Genomic DNA, 15,342 nt, shown 5'->3' on the forward strand with positions numbered 1-15,342 from the left:
AGAAAGAAAGAAAGAGAGAAAGAAAGAATGAAAAAAAGAAAGAAAGAAAGAAGGAACGAGAAAGAAAGAAAGAAAGAAAGAAAGAAAGAAAGAAAGACAGAAAGAAAGAAAGAAAGAGAGAAAGGCAGAAAGAAAGAAGGAAAGAAAGAAGGAAAGGAAGAAAGAAAGAAGGAAAGAAAGAAAGACAAAGGAAGAGAGAAAGAGAAAGAAAGAAGGAAGGAAGGAAAGAAAGAAAGAAAGAAAGAAAGAAAGAAAGAAAGAAAGAAAGAAAGAAAGAAAGAAAGAAAGAAAGAAAGAAAGAAAGAAAGAAAGAAAGAAAGAGAAAGAAAGAAAGATCTATTCTCACTTCACTTGCCTCTGGCTGTTCTGCTCACCCTGGTCTTCCTTCTCTCACTGATGTAGTTCTCAGTCTTCCACTGGTCTGTATCCCATTCTGCCTCGGGAACCTTTACTTCCTGCTGCTCACTGAGACGCTTCATCAGGAGGCCGGTTCCGGAGAGGAGCTTGGCACACGCCAGCCTCACCTGGGGCTCAGAGCGGTCCATTTCAGAGTCCAGATCTCGTGAGCAATGAGCTTCCTCACGTCACTGTTGGGGATGAGGACCACAGCTGCTGGATGAGTTGCATGTCCAGTTGGTCTCCGGGGTGTGGTTTCTGTGTGGCAGAGACGATGTCGGTGGCCACGTTGTGACATTCCCACTGCGTCTCGCTGGACTGCTTGACAGCCGGCACGAGGTTGCCGGGCATCCCGGCGTCCTTCTCATGGGCGGTGCCTTTGCTACCGACGGTTTTCTCTGGCAGCGCGATGCCTCTGGTGTTCGCCCCATTTGCAGCACGCGTGCTTTCTGCGGTCTTCTTTCCTGCAGGTGAGTGTGAAGGTTGAAAGGACTGGAGCCAAGGTTCGTCCTGACCTCTCCAAGACAGAGACTCCTCTCTTGGCGGGGACTTGATGAGGTTCTCACCGCAGCGAAAGGAGGCCGCTTGGCGACTCGCACCAGCCTCTCGGGTGCTGATTCCTTCGTCTCTACATTCACTCTGGCTTTGGGTATTCTGGGCAAAGCCGAGAGTAAGATTTATGAAAACGGTAATTTTTTCCAGTGTGTGACACGGGGCTGGGAAACTTCATGTTCCGAACTTGAGCATCTGCGTCTTCCAAACCAAGGAGCGTGTTTTTCAAGTCTTTGGGTTTGTTTTTTGCGTTGGCTGGGATTTTTGAAGTGGCAGCAGACGGGCTGCCCATGGAGAACTGCTCCATGTGGTGGAATCCAACGCCTCGTGCTCCTGGATGGAGGAGGACTCCTCTTTCAAGGAGTTTTCCACCCATTTCCTGGGTGTTCCACCAAGGGAAGCTCTTTTGGTTCTCTTGGGGCCGACTCCTGAGCCTTCTCTTTCAGGCAATGTTCCCTAAGTCTAGCTGCTCATTCATGAAAACGAACAGGCTGTTTCTCTATGCTGAGGCCTCCTCCGGTTCAATGGTCAGCTCGGTGCTGGTATTCTTCTTTCGAGTCTGTAAAACCTTCATGAACTCCCTTTTCGTGGTACTTATGGACTCTTCCTCCTCTATCAAAAAAAGAGCTTGCTTTTGATCAAGAAAGATAACTGGGGATAATTTTGGGAGCACAGACATAAATTCCAGACAAGTAAATTAGTAATCAGGAAACAAGAGCCATATTGGGAAAGGGGAGCTCAGGGAAGCCCTAAGTTTACATTTATGATTGGCAAGAACAAAAGGAGAAACAAAGAAATGATCATTGCTATTTATTCAGAATAAATAGGGCATGAAGCTTAGTGCATGTCTTTAGGATTATCCCACTGGGGGGCAGAGTGACAGAAGAGCAGATAAAGTATTTATCTTGTACGCAGCCAACCTGGGTCTGATCCCCAGCACCCATACTGTCCCTCAAGCCTTACCAAGACTGACTCCTGAACACAAAGTCAGGAGTTAACTTTGAGCACCTCTGAGTATGCCCCCAACAAGTAAACACACGAAAGATAATCATACGTTTATTCCACTGGTGTCCAAGGACCAGGTCCCCAGTATTCAAGACAAATATTTGCTGCTCAGTTAGACTCTTTACAGATCAACTATGACTTGTTTTTTGTTTGATGTATTGGCCATTTCTAGCCATGCTCAGGGGTTACTCCTGGCTCTGCTGTCAGAATTGATTCTAGGTGGTGCCTGGGGAACCACATGGGATGCTGGGAATTGAACCCGTGTTGAATGCATGAAAGGCAAGCACCCTATCCACTATACATCTCTCCAGACCCTCAACTATGACTTTTTACATTCCCATACCTTTATCCTGTACTCCCCATATGAAGAGAGAGGACTTTTTTTCTCTACCTTTTTTGTGAGCTAATGTTCTTGTTACCATCAAAGAAGACGAAGAAATTCCTCCAGAAATCAGGTCCTCATCTGAATACACGCTTCCTCCACCTACCCACTAATTCTTTTGCTTATCAGTCCTTAGTCTCATATTGTTGAATCTGGGCAGATGTCTAAGTATAGGTTAATGGATTTGCCAGAATATATGTTAATATGCAATGTTGAGAAAATATAGAAAAATAATTCTGTTTTGTTTTGTTTGGGGGCCACACTTGGTGATATTCAGGGCTTGCTCCTGGTTCTGTGCTTAGGAACTCACTCCTGGTGGTGCTTGGGAAACCATATGGGATGCTGGCAATGGAACCCGAGTCATCTGTGTGCAAGGCAAGTCCCCTATCCACTGTACTATCTCTCTGGCTCCTGAAATAATATTGGAGCTCCCAGAATTGGGGAAAACAACTCTTTGTAGATGTCTATTTTGTTTGTTTTTTTTTTGCTTTTTTATTATTTTTTATTTTTATTTTTTTTTTTAATTCTTTTATTAATTCACCATGTGGAAAGTTACAAAGCGTTCAGGTTAAAGTCTCAGTTATACAATGCTCAAACACCCATCCCTTCACCAGTGCACATATTCCACCACCAAGAATCACGATATACCTCCCCCCTTCCCCCCACCTCCTCAGCCCCCCACCCCGCATGTGTAACTGGTAAATTTCACTTTACTTTCACTTTACTTTGATTACATTCAATCTTTAAACAAAAAAAATTACTATTATTGATTTGGAGTTTCTCCCCCCTAAAGTCGATCTGCTGAAAAGAAAGCATTTGGTAATTTGTTTTCCATTGCTGAGAATGAAGCGATATGAAGTCAGGAGGCCGCACTAGCAGCAGCATAGTTTTGGATTTATGTATTTTAGTATTTTAGTAACTAAGTTCAGAGAAATGTCTGCCAGGAATCGCAACATTGTAAGCTTGTACCTCTCAGCTACTTTATATTCCACATATGAGTGCGATCTTTCTATGTCTGTCTCTTTCTTTCTGATTCATTTCACTCAGCATGATACTTTCCATGTTGATCCACTTATATGCAAATTTCATGACTTCATGTTTTCTGACAGCTACGTAGTATTCCATTGTATAAATATACCAGAGTTTCTTTAGCCAATCATCTGTTTTCGGGCACTCTGGTTTTTGTGGCTATTGTAGACAGAGCGGCAATGAACATGGAAATGCAGATGTCATCTCTACTATACCTTTTTGCCTCTCTGGGATATATTCCCAGGAGTGGTATTGCTGGGTCAAATGGGAGCTCAATTTCTAACTTTTTGAGAATCGTCCATATTGTTTTCCAAAAGGGCTGAACCAGTCGGCATTCCCACCAGCAGTGAAGGAGAGTCCCTTTCTCCCCACATCCACGCCAACACTGGTTGCTTTTGTTTTTTGGGATGTGGGCCAGTCTCTGTGGTGTGAGATGATATCTCATTGTTGTTTTGATCTGCATCTCTCTGATAATTAGTGATGTGGAACATTTTCTCATGTGCCTCTCAGCCATTTGGATTTCTTCTTTGGAAAAGTTTCTGTTCATTTCATCACCCCATTTTTTGATCAGGTTGGCAGTTTTCTTCTTGTGGAGTTCAACCAGTGCATTGTATACTCTTGTTATCAACCCTTTATCGGATGGGTACTGCATAAATATCCTTTCCCATTCTGTAGATTGTCTTTATATTTTGGTCATTGTTTCTTTTGAGTTGCAGAATCTTCTTAGTTTGAGATAGTCCCATTTATTTATCTTTGTTTTCACTTGCTTGGCCAGTGGCGTGTCAGCTTTGAAGATACCTTTGGCTTCAATGTCGTGGAGGGTTTTGCCGACCTTATCTTCAATGTACCTTAGGGATTCTGGTCTGATGTTGAGGTCTTTAATCCATTTTGATCTGATTTTTGTACATGGTGATAGATGGAACTCTAAGCCCATTTTTTTTTGCATATAGCTATCCAGTTTTGCCAGCACAATTTGTTAAACATGCTTTCCTTGCTCCACTTCACATTTCTTGCTCCCTTATCAAAGATTAGATGATCATATATTTGGGGGTGTATGTCAGAGTATTCAACCCTATTCCATTGGTCTGCAGCTCTGCCTTTGTTCCAATACCATTCTGTTTTAATGACTACCGCTTTGTAGTAGAGTTGGAAGTTGGGAGGTTGATTCCTTCCATTTTCTTTTTCCCAAGGATTGCTTTAGCTATTCGTGGGGGCTTATTGTTCCATATGAATTTCAGGAGCGCTTGCTCCATTTTTTTGAAGAATGTCAAGGGTATCCCTATAGGGATCGCATTGAATTTGTACAATACTTTGGGGAGAATTGCCATTTTAACAATATTAATTCTTCCAATCCATGAGCAGGGGATGTCTTTCCATTTCCTTGTGTCTTCTTTTATTTCCTGAAGTAGTGTTTTATAGTTTTCATTATACAAGTCCTTTACCTCCTTTGTTAAGCTGATTCCGAGGTATTTGATTTTTTGAGGCGCAATTGTGAATGTGATTGCTTTTCTCAGGTCACTTTCTTCTCTCTCATTATTTGCATATAGGAAAGCCATGGACTTTTGGGTATTGATTCTATAGCCTGAACTTTACTCTACGACTCTATTGTTTCTAGGAGTTTCTTGGTAGAGGTTTCAGGGTTCTCTAGGTATAGTATCATATCATCTGCGAATAGTGAGAGCTTGATTTCTTCCTTTCCTACCTGAATGCCCTTAATATCTTTTTCTTGCCTAATCACTATTGCAAGTACTTCCAGTACTATATTGAACAGAAGTGGAGAGAGTGGGCATCCTTGTCTTGTCCCTGTTCTCAGAGGGAAGGCTCTTAGTTTTTCCCCATTGAGGACAATGCTTGCCATAGGCTTGTGATAAATAGCTTTGACTATATTGAGGAAGGTCCCTTCTATACCCATTTTGGCGAGTGTTTTCATCATAAATGGATGCTGGATCTTGTCAAATGCTTTCTCTGCATCTATTGATATGATTATATGATTTTTATCTTTTCTTTTGTTGATATGATGGATTATGTTGATTGATTTCCGGATGTTAAACCATCCTTGCATCCCCGGGATGAATCCCACTTGGTCGTGATGTATGATCTTTTTGATGAGTTGTTGAATTCTATTTGCTAATATTTTGTTGAGGATCTTCGCATCTGTGTTCATCAGGGATATTGGCCTGTAGTTTTCTTTTTTTGTGGTGTCTTTGTTTGCTTTTGGTATTAGGGAGATATGAGCCTCATAGAAACTGTTTGGGAGGGTTTCTGTTTCTTCAATTTCCTGGAAAAGCTTGAGAAGGACTGGCAAAAGGTCCTCTTTAAATGTTTGGAAGAACTCTGTAGATGTCTATTTTGACTTCATTTACTTTCTACTATTTCCAGCTCTTCCAGAAACATTACTGGTGCCCACTCGAGCAAATCGATGAACAACAGGAGGACAGTGCTACAGTGCTACTTAGGGAACTGTATAAAGTTTCTGACTTCTTGAATGTCAAGTGTAACATTGTGTAGTTGGGTTTATTTTGGGGGGCAGTGGGGACAAACCCAGAAATGTTCAGGGGTTACTTCTGTCTCTATGCTCAGAGATCACTCCTGGCAGGAATTGGGGACCATCTGGGATGCTAGGGATCCAACCCAGGTCTGCCATATGGAAGGCAAGTGCCCTAGCTGCTAGACTATCTCTGTGACCAATCTTTACTGAAGAATTAAGAGTTCTTTTGGTAGTGGTGAAGTTTAGAGGGGGGGGGGTTAAGGGAAGTGAGGAAGAAGCATGGACTTGCAGAGAGTCCCAGACTGAGAACACGCGATCTAGGCATTAGGCACATTTAACACTTTTAGTTTTTCTTTTCCTCACCTAAAACAAAAAAGTTATTAGTATTTTATTCTGAATTTAGATTATTTGGTTTGGTTATTCTCTAAATAAAACTATTGCAGTTGGAGTAATGTGGTTATAATAGTACCAATGCTATTGGTCTTCATGTACAAAGTGAACTTCATCTGGACCACCGCTGAAATGCTGAGACCCCACAGTCTATACATTCTCTCTAGTCCGACTCTTCTCCCAGCCACCCCCAACAAATCCCCAAGTTTGATGTTCATCTTATGAAAGGTGATTCATAAATGACTGTTATGCTCACCTCTGATAAGGGAGTGATAGACTTGTTAATAGATGTTTTTAAAAATAACACTATATTTGTGTAAGAAGCTAAGTGATCTGATGTGCCCAATTGCTGATAGCAAATCAGATTCATAATATCCCGGCGTGAAAACACTTTTTTGTGTGTTTTATGTGTATGTGTGTTGCATGCATGCACCATACTCACTACTACCCAAAGGATACTCCCAGCAGTGCTTGGGAAACTGTTTTGCGGGGGGTTGAACGCATACCTCCCACATGAAAAGCATGTGGTGCAACCCATTGGTCTATTTTCCTGGGCCCCTAAAAGCACATTTTGGAAGTATTCAAGCTAAGGTCAGTAAACTTACTATGTGGAAAGATAGTAAAGGGCACCTGAGTGCTTCGTAGATGAAAGGGTTAAAATTCATAAAAGGCCCAGAGGTGGGGATGGTCTAAGAATCCAAGGAGCCCATGAATCATTAGAAGGGTTAAGTGGCAACCTCTACCTAGAAAACCAGAAATTCTCAGGTTCTAAGCAAAACTTTCATAAGCCAGTATGACTTGTCTTGCCTATAAAATTACAAAAACACATGCAATAAAGTAGCTACACCTGTCCTGTGAAGAAAAGGGCACTTGAGATTTGTTATGTATAAAATTTGTTTACAAACTGCATTCTGTGGCTGAGCTCTCATCTGGAGGACCAGCACCTTGCCCAGAGTGTGGCACTCATTTGTGACCATTAATGTTAGCTCCCTCCCCCGTTCCATCCCTTTCTTCCATTCCTCTTAAGTCTTTAGGTCATGCATAGACTGCTAAGGTAATGACGTGACTGAGATTCTGACTTTTACCAAGGGAAATCGTTCTTAGAAATACAGGGAGTTTAACTCTGAATAAAACCAACGCAACTACTTAATCAGTTTAAAATGGATCATCAGTTATTAAAATAAAAAGGAAACAAATCAAAAAGCTATCAGCAAGCAATTCAGACTCACCACAGTGTGTGCCACTAGTAGGACATTCACTGTCACAATGTAGTTTGTCTTGCAGTCAACATCAACTATTATTTTTCAATTGGCAGAGGCATTAGGTTAGATGGCTAGGCAAGATCCTATGAATCGAAACACAGAGAATTAAGTGCAGAGTAAAGGAGTTAATTTAAATATGTAGAAGAGGCAGCCAAAGTCATTGTGCGGCTATTCAAAAAGTTCCTGAGAAATATGGATGAGGTGTTGCTCGAACTCTGTGGTGGTGGGAATCCAACTGGGAGGTGATGCATGAAAAGCATGTACCTTACTTTCTACTTTCTACTACCTTACGTACCTTACTTTCTACTTACCCTCTACTTTCACTTCAGCCTTCAGAAAATTGAGTTTTGTTTTTGGGTCATATCTGGTGGTACTCGGGTTGCTCTGGGCTCTGGGCTCAGGGATCATTCCTTGCAGGCCTCAGGGAACCATAGACAGTGCCAAAGATTGAACAAGGGTTAGCCACATGCAAGGCAAATACCTAACTCACTATCCTATCTCTCCAGCTTCCAGATAATCATAAAAATGCCAGTTATAACATGTGGAAATCTGAAAGTACTTTTCCAGACTATTAAAAAAAAAACAGCAGGGACTAGAGTAATAGTATAGTATTGAAGGTATGGCATTTGCTTTGAACACAGTCGACCTGGGTTTGATCCCCAGCATTCATGAGACACCAAAAGTGATTCTTGAGTATCTCAATTTAAAAATATTTTTTAAAAATAAAATTACACCTCAATTAAACATAGCTTAAGAAAAATAAACAAGCAGAGGTATGGTGCCACCAGCAGGTCAACCTGTACCTGCGGGGTGAGAGTATCAGCAGCCAGATGGACCCTTCTGGCTTTCTGATACCCCAAAATTGACACTGTACTTGTGGTTGAACCCCAACAACTTAGGGCCAAGTTTACCAAAACTAAACAGCCAAAAGTTTGTTATGTGGGAGCCACACCCACAAACAACCTTCGTCTCAGTTATACAAGCTCATTTATTGCTGTATTTCAGAGCCCCATAAATCTCGAAAGAGATTAAAAGCTGCAGTTAGGGCTGTTCGTGAGGCGCCCTACGGTCAAGCGGGCATACCCTGCAGGGCATATGCCAATAGTTTATTCCTCTGGAGAAGATGGAAACAAGGGCCACGATCCAGGGACACACGAAAGAATCTCTGGATCAGGAAACTCTCTTCAGAGATGTCTCTAGACCTTAAGCCAGGCCAACTTCACTGGAGTGTCTCAGACAGAGGCAAGTGTTATCTTTCCACCCATCACCTAAAAACCCCGGCAGCTTCCAACTTCCAGAAGCCAATGAGAAGTACAGTGTAGGATAACATTGGGTATGTCCTTTCAGCCTTGCTGCAGGGAACTTAGTTTACCTTAAAGCAATGTCCTTTTGTATGGACACAGGAAGACATTTAATATTAAGCTTAGTAGCTTGGGAGTTGATTGACTCCAATAATATTTACTCCTGGGCATCTGCTTTCTTGACTCAGTTTCCCTTAGTTCCTAGCACCCCAAAAGCAGGGTGTATATGAGGAACTGAATGGACTCAGGGCAAGCTGTGAGCTACCCTGGCATCAAAATGGGCCAGGCCAAAGTGCCACAATACTCAACTATAAGATGAGATCATGGTCATAGACAAATGCTGTCATGATCTAAAAGTAACGACGAGACTAGGACCTTGCTGGGGTTAGGAAGACTAACCTGACCTGAGGACTGTGGTCTGGAATATATAGTAACATGTCCTCAGGAAGAACCAAACTTTAAGTTTGATATATCTCTTACTGTGCTCATACAGGATGGCATTGCTAGAGATATTAGAAATAGATTTACTCCAACTATTTAAGTGGATTACTGGGTGAGGAAAGAAGAAAGCAACACACCCTGGACACCCTGGATGGTATTCTGCCCTTAAGCAGATCACCTAGTAATCTGGAGTAATCTCTTTAGATGAGATCTTGTCCTTGAGTTAATCTCCGGGAGGAGTGGTTTTACCCCTCTTTGTTGATTTGTTAATGTTCAACCCACCTTTGTGTCACCACCCTATGTGATTGCTATATAAACGAAGACTGTAAGAGCAGAAAGGGTCTGAGTCAGAAGTAAAGGTGAGAGTCAGAAGTAAGAGTCAGAGTCAGAAGTGAGAGCAAGAAGGACTCTAGAGACGGAAGCAGAAAGGCTCCAGAGAGAGAAGCAGAAGAGGTCCGGAGACAGAGATTGGGAGAGAGAACGGAAGAGATTAGAGGAGAGTCTACAGAGACAAAGTCAGAGATAGAGAGACAGACAGAAGAGAGCACAGCGGCACACACAGAAGCAGAGCTCAAAGGAGAAGCCATCCCTATCCGGTCCATACATAGCGGCTGGAGAGCACCAAACTCGAGCGGAGAGATAGAGAGAAAGAGAGAGAGAGAGAGAGAGAGAGAGAGAGAGAGAGAGAGAGAGAAAGAGAAAGAGAGAGAGAAAAAGAGAAAGCCGTCCCGAGAGCACTCGAACACACATCATCGCACCCTTCCATGTGCACGTTTATATTTTTTACACATGAGTAACATCCATTTGACATAATTCATTAGGAAGGAGTTCTCTTGGATTAACCCCATCAGAAACTATTCTGGAATGAGATGCACAGGCAGGGCATTTTTTTTTTTATTTTATTCTGACATCACGAGCTTTTCTGTATGATGAGATTTTTAAGTGTCTTAATCTTTTTAAATTTTTAAGTCACACCCGGCAATGATCAGGGGTTACTCCTGGCTCTGCACTCAGGAATTAGCCCTGGCTGTGCTCAGGGGACCCTGTGGTATGCGGGGAATCGAACCCGGGTCGGCCACGTGCAAGGCAAATGCCCTACCCGCTGTGCTATCACTCCAGCCCCCAGGCAGGGCAATTTTTAACAATTAATCATGCTGCCTCTCTAGTAAGTCCAAATTGATATTGAAAGGCTTTTGCATTTGACGATGTAATTTATGTGACTGTTCAGGTGTAAGAACAACATGAAATCTAAGAGCAAGGTCTGCTTGCTCATTGCCTTCAGATAAAGGACCCACCAACCCCGAATGGGTCCTGATATGTCCTATATAGACCCTACACGTCTCTGATATGTTCTATGTAGACCCCACAGGTCCGGGATTGCAAGCATTGCTGAATATTAATAAACAAAGTAACAACGGGAGAGGTACGCATTTGAGACAAAATGGCTGTTTCTACTGCTGGAAAACTTTTTGCTATATGGTAGCTATCCATAAAAATATTCAAAGGATCTTTTCATAATTGAAAAGTTTTCCAAATAGCATACAATTCACTCTTCTGAGTAGATGCAGTAGAAATAGAATACAACTTAAGTGGATCTTTAACAACTATACTAGCAAATCCTTTAGAGATGAAATCAGTAAATACAGTTAAGGCATCTGCTATAGAAGTCTTTTTAACAACATGGGAAAAGATAAAAGATGTCTTTAAGGCAAATTGTAATAACTTATCACCAGGATGATGATTATTATAATTCAAGTATATACATATATTTTTGCTTTTGGGGTCACACCCAGAGATGCTCAGGGGCTACTCCTGGCTCTGCACTCAGGAATGACTCCTAGCGGTGCTCAGGGAACCATATGGGATGCTGGGAATCGAACTCAGGTCGGTCGTGTGCAAAGCAAATGCCCTACTTGCTGTGCTATCGCTCCAGTTCCCAATTCAATTATTTTTGCTGAGCAGGTTGAAGAGTCGCCTCTACATTTCGACTGCCAAGGAAGCTTCAGGAGTTAACTCCCTGGGGGATAAAGGATCAGAGTCTCCTTTTAACATATCAAAAGAGGTTTTCATTTCCTAGTAGCTCATTTTAAAGCAGGTCAAATCCAATTAATATCTCCAAGTAATTTTTATTAATTAAAATTTTCAAACAATCTCTCTGAATTTGCACTTTTTTTTTTTTTTTTTTTTTTTTTTTTTTTTTTTTTGCTTTTTGGGTCACACCCAGCGATGCACAGGGGTCACTCCTGGCTCATGCACTCAGGAATTACTCCTGGCGGTGCTCGGGGGACCATATGGGATGCTGGGATTCGAACCCGGGTCGGCCGCGTGCAAGGCAAACGCCCTACCCGTGAATTTGCACTTTTTGTGGTACAATTCGGTCTTGTAATAATCTATATTTCAAATATTCATAGGGGGCTTTTCATTGGATTTTATCTGGTGCTAGTACAAGTCCCCATTTCTTTTTTTTTTTCTTTTTGGTTCACAACAGGTGATGCTCAGGGGTTATTCCTGGCTCAGCACTCAGGAATTTCTCCTGGCGGTGCTCCGAGGACCATATGGGATGCTGGGAATCGAACCTGGGTTGGCTGCGTGAAAGGCTTGTCAGCCCTACCCGCTGACAAGTCCCCATTTCTTAATATTATCTTGTAATGCCACATATGCTTCTTTTATTAAATATTCAGGGTTTTTTTTCTTTGCTTTTTGGGTCACACCTGACGAATGTACAGGAGTCATTCCTGGTTCTGCACTCAGGAATTCCCTGGCGATGCTCAGGGGACCATATGGGATGTGAACCCGGGTCGGCCACGTGCAAGGCAAACGCCGTACCCGCTGTACTATCGCTCTAGCCCCTAAATCTTCAGTTTTGGCAGCCATAAGAATATCATTCATATAACGTATTATAATGACCTGCTCAAATAATTTTCTTACGGGCTGAATAGCTTTAGCTACAAACTTTTGACACAAAGTGGGTTTTCATTCCTTGGGGTAAAACAACCCAATGATAAGGTTCATAAGATTTTGTAAATTAATGGTAGGAACACTAAAGGCAAAGCAACAACAGTCTTTTTCTTGCAAAGGTGTAGTAAAAACCAATCTTTTAAATCCAAAACAACTGTGTACTACAGACCAGGAATAGCAACAGGACTTGGCAGGCCGGCTGCAGAGCTCCCATAGTCTGCATATGTCATCAGCTGCTCTAAGATCTCATCGCCTCCTCCACTTACCAGATTTCTTTTTTATTATGAAAACTGGTGAGTTCCAGGGAGAATTAGAAGGCACGATATCTCCCAAATATAATTGTCCTTGAACTATTCTGCAGCAGCGAGATTTTCTTTATTAAGTGGCCACTGCTCAATTCAGACAGGTGTATCAGAAAGCCAAACTACTGGGTCTGCTCACTCGACAGTGACCGTGGGGGAAAATCCAGGGAGGGTGTGACCCAAACCACACCCATTTAATTTCCTTGAGGGTAAGACTATTATGCACACGGTTTCCTTGCACATTCAGTCTGACAGGAGATAGAGTAAATTCCCTGACATCCTCTCCTGCTGCTGTAGCCTTTGCAATCGCTTCCTCCCCCACAGATTGCCTCTCAGAATATGGAGGAAGAGGCGAGTATTTCCCTCTTGAGTCTTCTAAATAAGAATAACAGTTCATTTTTGTAATGGATCTTCTATAAGATCGTTAGTACTTTCTTCTTCTAAAACAGTTACTATAGGAGCTGTGGTAGTGGGAGGAGCCGAAGGGACTGTCCCCTGTTCTGCTCCTCCTTAGTTTCTATTTTCTCCCTTTTTTCTTCCTGGAAGCAGATCCCTTCCATAATTAATTTCCAGAGAGCAAAAGTATCTACTGGAGTTTTATCAGGACCACAACTATTAAAATACTGCTGGAGATCTTGATCTCCTTGTTTCCAAGTCTGCTCATTTAGAATTCCTTGGCTAAGTATGGAGAAACTGTAAAAAACTAAGGCACACCGAGGGGCGTGTGCACTCGCGGGCTCTCCGGGAGGCTCTGTCTCACCACCCGCGTTCGGTGCTCTGGAACCGCTGTGTGTGCTGTCGGTCAAGGGCAGGCGATGGAAGGAAGAAGGACCAAGCTGGTTGCTGATTAGTTACCGTTTATTCAATCTTCCATCTTTCCCATCTCCCGCACTTCTCGCTCCCTCCTCTCTCTGGATCTACTGCCGCATCTCTCGCTTCTCTTGTCTCTCCTCTTGTCTCTCCCACCTTGCCCTTTAGGCTACCCCATCCAGGTAGCAAAATCAACATAAGAAAGCCCTTCCTGAGGGCAGGGCGTTCCAAAGCCCTTCCTGACTCTTAAGGTTTTTTTCCTTTCCTTAGTCCAAACACTTAATAACATTTTAATACTAGTTATTTTTGTATGGGCATAGCAAGAGATACATTGAGGCATGCAAGGCAGTTCTCCTGGCAACATCTTGCCAGACTCAACTACAGCACTCAGGCCAGATTAATCATTCCTAACCCTAGCAGGGTCCAAATCTAGTTATCACTGTTTGGATCATGACAACATTTGTTCATGATCAAGCTCTTAACTTATAGTTAAGCATTAGGCACTTTGGCCAGGCCCATCTCGATGCCGGGGTAGCACACAACTCACCGCTTGCCCTGGGTCCGTCCCGTCCCTCGTCGGGACCCTGCTTTTGGGGTTGCTAGGAAGTAAGGGCAGCTGAGGCTTAGGTCCAGAGAACAGATGCCCAGGAGGAAAATATCATGTAGAGTCAAATGACTCCCAGGTTACAAGAGCATAGCATTTGCTAAGTCTTTCTGTGTCCATACAAAAAGGACATTGGTCTGAATAAACTATGCAGAGGACTCAAGGAGAAGAGAAAAACATTATTTACAAGTCAAGAGAACACTAAGAAAGAAGCTACAAATCAACAAAGAAGAATGGGAGCACTGTAACGGGAGTAACCCAATAAACCTAAACTACCTGAGGCTATGTTATCCTACAGAAACAGTATGTACATGCTGCAAAAAAGTTACAATCTGACTTTCTTTTACTTAAAATCCTCCAATTTGAATCATTAAAGCAAGCGTCTGTGCAAACAATTTTTAATTTCTTTTCTTTTATTTTTTTTATTATTTTTTTTATTTCCCTCATACAAAGTTCGGGAACCCATCCCTTCACCAGTACCCATACTCCACCACCAGTAAACCCAGCATCCCTCCCACCCTCCCCAATCCCATCTCCCCCCACCCCACCCTGTCACTGTGGCAGGGCATTCCCTTCTGTTCTCTCCCTCTAATTAGCTGTTGTGGTTTGCAATAAAGGTGTTGAGTGGCCACTGTGCTCAGTCTCTAGCCCTCATTCAGCCCGCAACTCTCTTCTCCCAAATGGCCTTCGACTACATTATAGCTGGTGATCCCTAATGGAATACTATACAGCTGTTAGAAAAAAGGAGGTCATGAATTTTTTATTTAAGTGGATCGGCATGAAAAGTTTCATGCTGAGTGAAATGAGTCAGAAAGAGAGAGACAGACATAGAAAGATTGTACTCATCTATGGTATATAGAATAACAGAGTGGGAGACTAACACCCAAGAATTTTTAATTTCTTAATCGTTGCCCCATTTCCCCCCCTTTCTCAACAATAACTGTCCCTCCCCGGACTTCCTTACCTTATTCTACAGCTGCCTTGTCTTTTCCACACCTCATACACCTCTGTTCCTCTTGCCCCTCATTCTGGCACGACTTAATGGGCCTGCAGGCTGTCAAAGGAATGGGTTAAGAGGGAAGATGAGGATCTTAAAGAGACGAATAAGTGGTTGAGAGGGCTGAGTTCTGGAACAGCAGCCTGGATCTTTATTTCAGGCAGCCTTTTCTACATCTCTATCAGGAACTTGGCAAGCATAACCATCCACTGTAATTGCAAAAAGCATATTCCTAAGATCATACATTTCTTTGATCATAACAAAATACAGTGGGGAACAACCTGATCATTCCTAAACCTTTTAATGATTAGCAGACCATACAGCTACTTGTGTGTCCTACTAATCTATTAACACATCTATATCCTGTTAACTGCTCAGCAGGCTAAGGTTGGTAATCTTTTAACTTCTCTATAGGCTTGGGTTGG

Source organism: Sorex araneus, chromosome 7 (assembly GCF_027595985.1).
Source record: "Sorex araneus isolate mSorAra2 chromosome 7, mSorAra2.pri, whole genome shotgun sequence".
Classification (NCBI taxonomy): Eukaryota; Metazoa; Chordata; class Mammalia; order Eulipotyphla; family Soricidae; genus Sorex; species Sorex araneus.